Raw genomic sequence first — 14,208 nt, forward strand, 5'->3', positions numbered from 1 at the left:
GATGCTGTTAAAACCCTATGGTACAATGAAATTCAACACAGGGTTGTTTTGTTTTGTTTTTTGGGAGGTGGTTGGTTTTTTTCATTTGTTTGTTTGTTTGGTTGGTTGGTTGGTTGCTTGGTTGGTTGGTTGTTTTTTTGCCAGGATTTTAAGATTTGATTCAAGATACTTATCTAGGATTTCCCATTCAGAGCCTGCTGTCCTCAGATAGGCTGTGCATCAGTTAAGTGTTTTCTTTTGCTATCTCAACAACACATGAAACCGGTGAACCTAAAGAATATCATTTTTAGAATAATGGTTCATGGGACTGGGGAGTCCAAGGTCACAGCTCTGGCATATGCCCAGCATCTGATGAGGATGGCCTGCTGTATTATAAAATGGACTTTGTCAGATGGAAAGAGGTAGGGAGCATGGTAGCTTTACTTTGTCTTTCTCATCTTCAAAGGATGTCATCAAGGACATCTCGCCGTCCAGATGTCACCATCACAGTTGTATACTACAGTGGTTCGAATGAGAAATGTGCTCCATAGATTCTGGCACAAGAACACTTCATCCTCAGTTGCTGGTGCTGTATGGAGAGGTTTAGAAGAAGTGGCCTTGAAGAAGAAATAGGACTTTGAGAGATTAAGACCTGGCCCTACTTTCAGTTTTCTCTCTCTGCTTTGTCCTTATTAACTTTCAGCATCCTGCTCCTGCAGCCATGCCTGCTGCTTGCTGTCATGCTTCCTGCCATGATGGGCATGTATCCTTCTGGAGCTGTAATTCCAATAAGTTGCCTTGGTCATAGTGTTTTATCACAGCAACAGAAAATAACTAATACATCCAAGGAGGCAAATACTGTTATCCTAAATTTTTGAGTATTTGGATTCCAACACATGAACTTCATGAGTAACATTCAAAACATCACAATATGTGATCATAAGCAAGTTTCACACTACACTTAACCCATCTTTCCTTTTTACAAACTTTGGAAAATTGTACGAATCTTCTTTTCTGATATGTCAAGGGACCCATTGGTATTTGTCAGAGATTATTATGTTAGCAGGGGTATACATGAGGTACTTATGGATTTTCAGGTATGACCTTCTACCCATTTAATCAGAATCAATTAGGGACTTTACTACGTAATAACAAAAAAACAGCTGAGTTCCCAAGGATGGCAGAGAGGAAAAGTGGAAATTACAAATACAAGTATTGATCATGGTGGCTCCTTCCTGTAATCCTAGCACTCTCGAGGCAAAGGCATTAGAATTGCTGCAAGTTTGAAGCCAGGTTGGCTTATCTTGTGAGTTCCAGACCAGGGGTGGTTATTTAGCCCAACACTGACTCAAAAAACAAAACAAAGAAACAAAAACTGTAAAAAGACACTACCACCATGAAGCAACTCCCTCTGTTTGCTATAGCAGTTGAGCAGTGATGCCTGTGTCCAACTATAACAAAGAAGGTCAAAGCTGGAGCCTCAGCAGAGAAGCAGCTACCTTAGAAGACCCACCCAGAACAGAGAGAAGTGGAGCTATGCCCTTCTAATCAGCCTCCTCAGCCATTCCCTGTAAAACCAAAACCACAGGAGACAGAAACACACATCTCTTAGAGGCCAGCCTTCATAGACTAAAAACAGAATAAAAAATTTTAAAAAAATTTTTAAAAAATGAGGAATTGATCATAGTGAGATGTCTATAGAAAAACAGTAACAAAATTATAAATCAGCAGTTACCATATTTTATGAATCACCTCTTGCATCTCCTATCAACTTTTCTCAAGAAAACTTCCTTAAATCTTATGGTTTCATTTTGGTGGGTTACATCTGTAGTAAATGAAAGTGGTAGTATGTTACATAAACTAATGGTAGAAATCTAAGGCTTTATCTTAAATTCTACAGAGACTCTTAGTGTAAATTTCTGAAAACTTTTCTTGACATTCTGAGAGATGCATTTCAATATCCCTTTTAAGAGTTCTGTAAACATTAAATCTCTGTAGATTCTGTGTTATTATTCCAGCTATTTCATCTTTATATAGAAAAAAGGAAGTAAACAGTGTAGAGGCTGCAGGTGAAGGGTCTTAGGAGGAAATACCCAGCAAGTTATAGATCTGAATGCAGGAAGTTTACCGGGGCATTCTCTCAACATCATCACATATGGGCACAGAAACAAATTTTAGATGGGATAAAGAGGATCTCAGCTGACTCTGGTTACCATGGACCTTCTGAACTTCTCAACACTGGAATGAGAGAGCTGGTCTGGAAACTCACCCCTGATCGTTATTAGAATGTAGGCTTTGTCAGGTACTAACTGTCCCAGAGGTATATGTACAGTCCTCAGTATGAGTTTGGGGATTTGGCCATCTTCTACAATAGCAATACTCAACATTCAAATAATGCTCTATACCAATACAATAATGACTAGCCTGATTTATTTATTGATTTCTATCAATAGTATTTACATCATAATTCACCCACATCATACAAAAATGTCAAATATAAATTTTATTGTTCAGTATTGCTAGCCTTATTAACAATATTCATAACAATTTCATGATTATGTTCAAATACATTACCTGATTTCTGAGTATTCATGAGCAGAAAAGTTGACCAAAAACTGGACCAGCCAATTCTAGCCAAAAAACAAAACAACAACAAAAGAAGTCCTTGATAACTTTGGCCAACTCATTGAGAGAATTGGGAGAAAGAGTTATCATAAATAAAGATAGTTTCTAGAAGATATCTTTATTCTATGTAAAATACTATGTGAGCATAATGTTTAGTTCAAATACATGCATAATTTCAACATAGTTCTGCACTTAAAAATTGAGAAAAGAGCCCAGCAATGATGGCACACGCATTTAATCCCAGCACTCTTGAGGCATAGCCAGGTGGATCTCTATGAGTTTGAGGCTACAGAGAGAGTTCCAGGACAGGCTCCATTGCTACAGAGAGAAACCTTGTCTTGAAAAAAAAAAAAAGAATTGAGAAAAGAAAAACAGTAAAGAACCAAGTCAAAGAACCCTGTACCAGCATTTCTATTTCCCAAGAGTTTCATCCTCGGTTCTTAACTGCCGTGCTCAAAACCACACATACACAAAAACTTCCTAGGAACACGAACACAGATGAAAATGCTCATATAATGAACATAGGAATTACTGTGGGCAAGCACACAGGGTAACCAATGAAATCATGCCTGATAGAAGAGATAATATAAATTGAATTTAACAGAAGAGATAAACAGGTTTGGTCTTTGAAAGTCTGACTGCTAAATCATGTTTGCAGTAGAACTTCTGGGCAACGACAAGGTTTGATTCAATTCAGATAACTATCCTTATGCTTAATTCTATGCTTGCTATGTTGAAATATAACCTGAATAAGACTTAATTCTGACATCCTTAAAACCCCCAAGTACATAGGCTTCTGACATACAAGATTTGAAAGATTTTCAAAATGAAGATCAGTTTAATAGTGCAACAGGTACACAGTTTTGAGTACTGATCATTTATAATAAAATGAGTATTATCACCAAATTGCAAAGTATAACTAATATATTTTGGACATGTTTTGAAACAAATCAATGACAACAAAACCTTGCTACATATAATGAACAAAATAACAAGAAAATAGAATGTTCTCAGCATTATAGTCTGTCTTGATGAATATGATGGTAACAACTATGTTAAGAATGAATCATTTCAACTCAACAAACTTTAAACTGAATAAAATATAAAATAAACTGAGTAAAATAAAAAATTAGATCGAATATTAGTATACTCTGCATACTAATATGTCAGCACATGGATAACTTTTTTATGGGTATTTTTTCAAGACCTGTGGTTGACTTACTTAAATACAGAATGAAGAAATAATTGGTGAACACACCACAGAAAACAACTTTCTTCATTATGAGGATCTACTAATTAATTCATGATCATTTATGCCCTGCTGTTATAATTTTCATATAGAACCATAATGAAGTACTTAAGATCATGTGTATATAATGTATACATTATAATGTAAATATATATTCTATATAATTCATTTTATTATTTAAAATTTAATGGCTCAAGGAAGAATATTTTTCTTGAGATTAGTATTCTCAGGGAAATATTTCAAGAACATGGAGCTTTTAGTGTCTGTTGAATTTTTTTTATAAAGGAAGAATTTTCAACTCTTTCCTTGTCTTTTTACTTTAATATAACTAAACCTATTCAGAAGAGCTAACAAGTTACTTCCTGTTCAGAAGAGCTCACTTAAGTTACTTCCTGTTCAGAAGAGCTCACTTAAGTTACTTCCTTTAGAAGTTTTGTTCTCTTGTAGTTTTATTTCTTTTAAAAACTTATAAAAAAAAACAAATATTTCTAATTTCTTTTTTTATTTTATTTTATAATTTAATTTAATTTTATGTATCAGCCACGGATTCCCCCTTCCCTCCCCCCTCCCCCCCCACCTCCGGCTTCCCCCCTGCCCACCCCCCATTCCCATCTCCTCCATGGCAAAGACTCCCCTGAGGATTGAGTTCAACTTGGTAGATTCAGTCCAGGTGTAATACGTTCTTTAAAAAGCTAGAAGACAGAATAACAGTTCATTCTGAGATAACCACAAAGTTTCCTATGAGTAAGAAGTCAAATGACGCTTCACTTCAGGCTTACTCTAATGAGCAGTGGGACTTGATTATGGCGCTGTTTCTCTAGTCAGAGCTCAATTCAGCACATGCAACAGTCTCCTTCAGACCTTGGCTCCAGATGCTCTTTTCTCCTTCTTCTTGTGTTTCAAGTCTTTATTTCATGGACACGTAGTGCCAGGGGTGACTTCACTGACACAGACATAGTGGCACAAACTCCTTGTATCTGTCTCCCAAATGAGTTCACCTTGGGCCTAACAACAAAGTCTAACCCTTTATAAATTAAAAAGAATGAAACAAAATGTCATCTTTACTTAATTTTATACTTATCAACAAAACTGAATAATCACAGCCCAATTGTAGCATGTAACAACTGTTGTTTGCCAATTCTAACGAGAAAAATGAAAGACAGAAATATTGTGTGGGGCGTCTTACGTCATCTGTGTCGTGTATCTGCTATACTAATTTGTTGTCTGAGAAATTAAACAACTATACACTTACACATAAGGATTTTTTGTGTAAAAATACACATCCTTCAAATATTTATGTCAGTCCAGACTAATAATAATAATAATAATAATAATAATAATAATAATAATAATAATTCAGCATGAGCTAGCTCTAGTACCCCATCCATTGGAAATGTTACTTTCTTTTCTAACAACTCATCCAAATCAAACATTGAGTAGATGCTAACTTTATTTCTTGTCTTTCAAAGAGTTTACAGTAAAACAATGAAGCATTCTTATTAGGAAGATCCTTCACTGATCCTTTTAAATAATCAAGGTCAGTTCCACTTTGACAGCATCTGGGTCCTTATTTGGTGACTATCAACAATTAACTGTTGAGATTAAGGTTCCCACTTACTCAACTATAATTAACTAACTTATGCTTACATAATAGTTGGGGATTTCATTCTTAATGCTTACAAAGATGTCTGTGAACTACTGTTTGTCTCCTTGTATCTAGTAAGTGTCAATCCAGGAAATGAGCCAGTATTCTAGGCACTGAAGAAGTTGACTTCTGTTCCACACCATGTTTTGCTGAGGTGTTTAACTGTCATTTCTAGGGAAAAGAAAGAAAGAGCCAAGCTTTGTTTCGCTCATTGCTCCTCTGAGCCGAAATGTCTAGAGACACACTGAATGGGAACATTCTAACAAGAACATTTCTGCCTCAGATTACTAAGTGGTGAAGACAGGAAGAAGAAGAGCAGAGAAAAGTGCAGCCAAAAGGGCTCAACACAAGGCAGGGGCAGGGACAGCGCTGCTCCCCTCTCTCCAGTCTCTTACTTTTGTGCAGCTAAAGTACTGTACACCCCAAACTCCATGCAAGGAAGCAGTTGTTGTTTCTCTAGGATGGGTTCAGGAAATGACAGTTAATTACCTCATGAACCCTTGCAGTCCTCCAACCTAGAAATTACTGCAGGCAATATAGATAAATGCTTCATGAAAAATAATTATTTCATGGGCATAAATATACACTACTTGAAGATGGAATACTCACTGCAAGAACTAGTGGAAAGCATTTAGCAAGGCATATTGTGAATGATTCTTTCCAGGTTTGACTAGCATCATTCTTCTATGAAATATTGAAAATCAACTCCCATTATACCTAATTATATATTTAACACATTGCTATAAAGAATGATTGAGGTCAATTTTGTTTTTCTATAGATTTCTTATTACAAACCAATGAGTGCATACACATGAAAAATACAGATAATCCAAAAAAGGATGAGCCTAAAAATAAACACTTAAAAGCCCATATATATATCTGACTCAAGATGTTGGATTCACCCACCTCCATACATTTTCATTTGGACCATCTGTAATTCTATTTCTAGAGGACTTAATTGCATTTTTATTTGGAAAACCTGGGGAAAATTATTCAGTTATAAAACATGGAATTATAATAACCCGTGAAGTGTGTGCTTAATTTATTTACTTTACTTTCTTTATAGTAATGCCTATCGCCATGTTAAAAGCACCTTTAATCCTGAAGACATGGACATCTTTTTGTTATACTTGCCTGAAACCAAACTGCTGAGAATAGAGAATTGAAATAATAAGCTGAGAATTTCAGTCCGTCTTTCAGATTCTTTTTACCTGATGCCGCAAATAGTGATATCTGATCATTTCCATGCATAATAGCATTGATCATCCTTATACCAGGATCTGCCTGGGTACAAAACTTCAATGTATTTGCATGCTTACTTTAAATGTCAGTAGAGCCGAATAACTAATTTAGTCAATGAAAAGTGAGTGAAATAAAGATATGCCACTTTGGCCTTTGTGTAAAATCTTATATGCAGAGCTTTCTGTAACCATCCTGGACCAGCTAACTGGGGTGATGATCACAGTCCAGAGCCCATGGTAAACATGGGGTCCACCTACTGAAAATGGCAAGTAACTCTCAGCTGCATTCTGCATTGTTTGTGAAGAACAGAGGGAAGAACATATTCATCCCAATCTCCTGTCATTACTTTACCTAAGAAGCAACACAATGCTTCTTTGTGTTAAGGCTTAGTATGTTAAGGCTGGTCTATTGTCACAGCTTTCCAACATACACCTCTAATGAGAGTTTTCTTTTGTCTTTAAACTATTTACATTTGCTTCATTTTATCTTAAAACTTTTATTTTCCATCATTCTTCAATCATTTGAAGAGTTACTGTGAAGCCATGGGAATGTGTCTTGCATAATTCCCCATGCAATGGGTTAAATTAGCAAAGGACCCATCTAGTTTACATTTGGATGTGTATTATCTCATTCAGTCCAAAGACCTGCCTCCCACAATTGCTTATAGACAAGGAGAATGACAGGGGAACTAAGGTTGGGCTGCTCTTGAAAGACCCCAAATATCTCTAACTTTGGCTTCAATCAGAAGAGCTTTGGCAAATCAAATCATCTTTATACTGAAGACCAGTACAAGAAGTACTGTCCATGCCCCCTTATTCAGGGATAGAGTAGCAGGGTGATGTGCTGGCTTTCCTAGGTTTTTGCAGCTGGCTCAATTTAACTGGCTCTTCTCTCTGTCTCTCCTTCAAAATAGATACATCTAAAAAAATAAAACAAAACAAACCTTGCACATCATAATTGGCATAATTTTTTTATGGAACCACAATTATTACCAGACTTCATCTCTGAGCAAACAACACTAGCCATTCATTCTTTGGAAACTTTCATCTTTATTATTGATTACACAATAAAAAGTTATTATACAGTAACCCTGAAAACTAAAACCAAGGTCAAGGTTTTGGTTTGTTTAGATGCTACTGAAACTTTGAGAAGGGATGTTCTGAGCATCTCTCTGAGATTTGCTAGAAATCTTTGGTGTTTCTCACCCGGTATAACTTCATCTTGATCTCTGCTTCAGTATTTAAATGAGTCCCTCCCTCTATCTCTTTCCATATTCTTCTGTCCTATGTGGGAGCCAGTCATATTGGATAAGATCACCCTCATCACTGTTACTTCTGTGAAGATCAAATTTCTAAATGAGGTCATCTTCTGAGGTACCGGGTTTTAGAATTTCAATACACCATTTTTAAGAGGGAAGAGTCAGAGTTGTACCTATAGCTCATCTAATAATCAACACATGATCATGTTTCCGATGTGCTTTGAAATCGTAGAGGATACTTACGAGTATACATAGAGGATACATATGGAGTACTCTTTCATTAACATAACATAATCTATGTAAATCATACATTTGAATTGAAAGCATTTTTTCTGTCCTTAAAACCACCTGAAATCCTAGGAGAATACAATTAAATGATGCATCAACCAATGAAATTGCCGTAATACAGGAGTTTTTATAACACCATCCAATTTATCAATGCAAGAGTCACACACTAATAAATAGACTGAACTGTTGAAGAAGCAATATGGTGGCTCATTTTATTTATCTATTTCAATGGACACAGGGATGCCTAGATATGTTTACAGACTACTTCTGAATGTTTATGTTAGGGTGCTAACCAAAAAGATTAGCATTTGAACTGGTGTGCTTAACTAAACAAATGACCCTCCCCATCTGTATCGAACAGTCTCATCTGGTTCTTTATCACCTAAATAGAAAAAGGAGGTGAGGTACCTTCCTCATTCCTGCCTGTAATCTTGAACATCATTCTTCTCTTGCTTTGGGTGTTCATTTTCTTAGACCTTTATTAGACTCTAGATGGAATCTACACAATAGACCCATTGACCTCCTGGCATATAGGTCTGTAACTCATACAGCTGATTTTTCTAGGTCTCTGGCTTATGGATGGTGGGATATGGGAAGTCTCAACCTTCATAATTATGCAAACTGATGCTACTTTGTATTACATTTCTACACTCTTTGTCTCTCTGTCTCTGTTTCTGTCTCTGTGTCTGTCTGTCTGTCTCTCTCTGTCTCTCTGTTTCTGTCTCTGTCTCTCAGTCTCTCTCTCTCCCTCCATCTCTGGTATTGGTCCAGAAGCTATAAGTTTCAGGAGGGTAGGTTGGGATATTGAAATTTTCTATACTGTAGTCCAGACCCCCCCCCACCCTCCCCCCACACACACCTGCCAGACTGCAACCGCACAACAGGGAAAGTTGACTACAGTAAGAATACAAGTAGTTGAAATCCAGGAGTCAGAAATAATTGGCTCCAGCACAGGCAGTCAATTGCCCAAGGCATTCTGGCTCTTGTTATGCTAACGGACTACAGAGTCAAAGCAGCTGTCTGAATACCCTTAACATGCAAACCTATGATATTGGCTAGAAATGAACCAGATGAGAAGCCTCTTAAATCTTACTAGATCTGCACCAATGGAAACATTCTAGGTCAAATGTTTACAAGTCTAACCTTGAACATAAAAAGTAGGGAATCATAATCTTACAGCAAATCCCCAGTGTGAGCCAGCTGATAGGAGCAAAATCTTGTGAATGGAGGGAGGTTGGATGTATTAGGTATAATTCTGTATCGTCAAACTTTTCAGTCATTTGCTCCAAAGTGACCTATGATATTTTGCACTTTCCCTAGTTCCAAAGGAAATAATCAAAAACAGGAGTGGTGGTATATAACTGCAGTTCCAACACTCAGGAGGTTGGGGCAGGAGGATTATTAATTCAAAGCCAGTAGGTGGATCCTTAATAAAATTCTGTCTCAGAAACAAACAAACAAAAATCAGGCATTTCATAGAAAACTGATCATGGGCTCTGAATTGACACAGGTTTCAGAAGGTCCAAAACATCATTATGATACTCACAAACCAGTTTAGGAGCTTGTGCCCATGTCACTCAGGTTCAAGCCCAACTCACAGTGCATCCTTGGTATCTTAAACATATTCTGGGGCTATTTTCTATCTCCAGAATCCATAATAGAAATAAATATACTAATCAGCTGGCGGAAACCCCACAATGGGGAAAAACATGGGGTCCAAACAGCTGTCACTACCTAGAGAAACAGTAGATCAAAATCAACATCAGAGTTAGGGGATTACAGTGATGAGTGGACTTGAAAAGGGAAAGACCAGGAGGTCCGAACCATACATACAAAGAACTACAGAGAGCTAGGGAATGCTGAGAGCAGGAGAAATCGTCTTCTTCAGGAAATAGCATACCTATTTGTTATCTGAGACCAAATGGTCAGCACTGATCACGTACATGTAAGTCATATTACACAGATTGAGTAGGTTATATTTAGGAATATATATGTATGCATACATATATGTAGGCAACAATTAATTTAAAAAGAGGCTATGAATTTGAAAGGGAGCAAGAGGGGTAGGTATATGGAAGGATTTGGAGGGAGGAAAGGGAGTGGAAGTGATGTAATTATATTATAATCTTAAAAGTAAAAGAAATAAGTGAGTGTGGGTTACTTCACTCAGAATATCTTCTAGTTCCATCCATTTGCCTGCAAATTTCATGGTGTCTTTGTTTTTTATTACTGAGTAGTACTCCATTGTGTATATGTACCACATTTTCTTTATCCACTTTTTGGTTGAGGGGCCTCCATGGGACTGGACTAGGCCCTCTGCAAAATCGAGACAGTTATGTAGCTTGATCTGCTTAAGGGCACCCCCTGGCAGTAGGATCAGGTTCCATCCCTGGTGCATGAATTGGCTTTGTGGAGCCCATTACCTATGGTGGGACACCTTGCACAGCCTTGATGCAGGGGGAGGGACTTGGACTTGCCTCAACTGAATGTACCAGAATCTGCTGAGTCCCCATTGGAAGAGATAATGGAGGATGGGTTGTGGGGGGAAAGCTGGAGGGGGCAGGAGGAGGGAAGAGAGGGGTATCTGTGGTTGGTACGTAAAATGAATAAAAGTAATCTTAATAAAAAATAAAGAAATAAATGGAAAAGGAATAAATAAAGTTAAATTTTTTAAAGGAAAAAGAAAAAAGAACTTGAAAGATTTCAGGGTAGTGATTTGCCACCATATCTCCATTCAATGTTCTAAGTAAGCCTGAGTAGGCTAATTACATTAGCTCCTTTCTGTGTACAAAGGTACTGTATTTTTTCTTACTGAAAAAGTCACTCTAGATAATGATTTTTCCCTCCTACACCCATTGTTTCTGCCATAACTACAATCCGTGGCTTAAATTCTTTATCTACCATAACAGTATCTTATGCAACATTGTTCATAACAGAAAATCAGAGAAAGTAAAAAGGGTAGCAGTACACCTGGTCCACAGAATTCATTCATTACTATTGTCTCAATATCTGTCCCCCTCAATCTCCTGAAAAATTATATATTGAGATCTAACTCCTGACTGATGGCCTTAGGATTTGAGGAGTTGCTGAATGAAGGTAGAACCCTCAAAAATACATTTAGTAGCTGTCTTAGTGACAATTCTTTTTTGTGAAAAGACACATTTCTTAAAGAATGGAATATTTATTTTGGTCACAGTCCATCATGGCAAAGAGTCCTGGGAATAGGACCTTGAAGCTATGGATCACATTTCATAAGCAATCTGGAAGCAGAGAGAGATTATCCCTAGTGCTTAGCTAGCTTTCTCCTTATGTAATATAGGACCCAAACCCAGGGGATGATGTCATCCATAGTTTGAGTGGTATTTTCAGCTCAGTCATCAAAATGTGCCCAGGGGCTTACCTACCCTAAAAAATAAACCTCTCAAAGATGTGTCTTGGTGGTTTGTCTCATAGTTGATTCCAGATACTGTTGCAAACACTAACCATCACAACTTTACCCCTTGTCAACTTGATGGGTAATTGTACCACTTTTGACCTACAAGTGTTTGTCATCATAGTTTCACAGCCATTTTGTAATGAGAATTTTGCACTCAGTTGAAATCCTTAAGTCTCCACAATCTTAATGATTTTAACACCATTTAAAAGTTCAAGTTTCATCTAGAAACACAAGGCAATCTCTTAACTGTGAGCTACTATGAAAACAAGTTACATATTTCAATATATAATGGTACAGATTACACACTCCTCTTCTAAATGGGAACAACAGGGTATAGGAAAGAATAATCAGCCTAAACAATTACCAAAGCCCAGCAGGACATCCACCAAATCTTACAGCTCCATGTCTGGCATCTCAGACTCACTATGAAATCATCTTTGTGCTAAAGGAATTGGGTAGACTTGGCCCTCCAGGGCTGTTGCCTGAAGCACGTACAACCTCTCTCTTGTGTCAGCTCCCCTCTGTGCACACAGCTCTCCTCTATGGACATTCCATAGTTCTGGTGTCCCAAGCATCCTGGAGTCTCCTTTGCAATGGAAGCTTTACCTTCACAGCTTCATGCAGTGGCCTCCCAGGGACCCAACACTGCCATACACTTTGTGATCCCAGTAGCTCTCTGAATCCATAGTGCAAAGCTCCATGGTCTCCATCAATCTTGCGTTTTTGATACCTACACAACCACACAGAGTGAATGATGCTGTCAAGTTGTGTTGCCTACTCAGGATGGATTTCGGCTCCTTTGGACCGCAATTGCTTCAGTTTCTATATGCTGACCCTGGAGAAACACTTTTCTGGGATTTGTTTTTACGGAACATGGAATCCCTAAAGCTGCATTCTCAGTTCTGGCTCTCCTCTCTTCAAATGAGTTCCCAGTGTCATAAATTGGAATTCTCATGCATGAGGTCCTGCCTTTGTGATGTTTGGTTTGTTTTGCCAGTGCAGAGATGGTTGTTTCTCTTTGATAGCTACAGCCTCTTTTACAACATTTGCCTGTTATTGGCAGGTGTTACAAGGCACTTGGCTTCTTATTCAAAAAACTAAAATAAAGTCTGGAGGCAGGTAAACATCAGATACAGTTTAGCTTGGAATCTAATTTATTTTGGGGGTTATGCATTCCCTCTCTTGTAATAATGAATTTGGAAACCTACTTCCTTCAACTGTACATAATGTAGACATATATTTCTTTCTAAATAATTCACCTAGCAACCCAAGAACCCCTCAACTCTCTCTACACATACTCCATCTTTGAACACTCACCCCGATAACAATAAAATTTAGACAGTCTATATTCAAGTGTGTTTCCCAAGTATTCTGGTATGAAAAATGGAAGGAGGGCTTATTTGACCTCACCTGGTATTGGGTGCACGTGCATTAAGCAGAACTGTGCCCTCTATTAGCCTTTCAATAAGAATCTCCTTTTTACCATCTTATATCTTTGTAAATTTGGATGTGCACATAATTAAAATCAGGCACATTATAGGAAGAAAAACATGAAGTGAGGAAAGGATCGCATAGTCTAAACTAGCAATCAAAATAGAAGACCACCCTAACTATGCCCCTTAGTAACTACCCTTTTCTCTTTAGACTCCCATAAGAGGGAAGGCCAGGCTGAAGCCTGGGACTCTTAAATACTCTGCCATGTGACCTACTGTGAATCTTAACAGCATATTCCCTGTAAAATCTGTACTGTAGTACAAACACCAAATACTGGTGGTTTTGTTGTTTTTGTTTGTGTCTTTCTTTCTTTTGAAAATAGATATGAGCTTTATTTTCAGATCTTCAAATAAGAAGCCAAGAAACTGGCAACATCTATTTCAGACCTTGACCACCAGTAACAGGCTTACACACATTGAGAAATAGCAACGGAAATTTATATAAAGTTTATTTTAAAATACACTGTCAAGATTGACAGTGTACCACATGAGCAAGAGTACTCAGAGCCTTTAGTGTTATTTTGAGCTCCCTTTCATGGAGTTCAAGAGAAAGAGGAGTTTGATTACTAAAGGTATAATTTGGGTGGCTTCTATTTTGAATCACAGGTTTCAAGTTATACAATCTTTTCTCTACCGTGCGTGTCACTTCCCATGATGCACATGATTTTAATGATAAGCATACCTAATTACACACAGGCACAAAGTAACAAATAGGAAATTTTTCTCTAAATGCTCACTTTAAGTCAGTTTTTCTTATTGTGCATACACCCAAAATCTGTTCAGGCTATACTGACCCATTGCACTTAGTTCCCTGTAGCTGAGTTTCTAAATGGTCTTATTAAATAAGAAACACAGAACCAAATATAGGGGTGAAAGCCTTAGAGATCAGGGAAATAGTGTTAGCCACCAACCTTACCTCTCCAGCTCTGTAACTATCAAAAGGTGAGTTACTTCCTGTCTACCTGCACCTTTATTGCCTTGCTGTTCTGACCT

The sequence above is a fragment of the Peromyscus californicus genome, unplaced genomic scaffold (genome assembly GCF_007827085.1).
Source record: "Peromyscus californicus insignis strain IS unplaced genomic scaffold, ASM782708v3 Scaffold_9__1_contigs__length_137607984, whole genome shotgun sequence".
Lineage (NCBI taxonomy): Eukaryota > Metazoa > Chordata > Mammalia > Rodentia > Cricetidae > Peromyscus > Peromyscus californicus.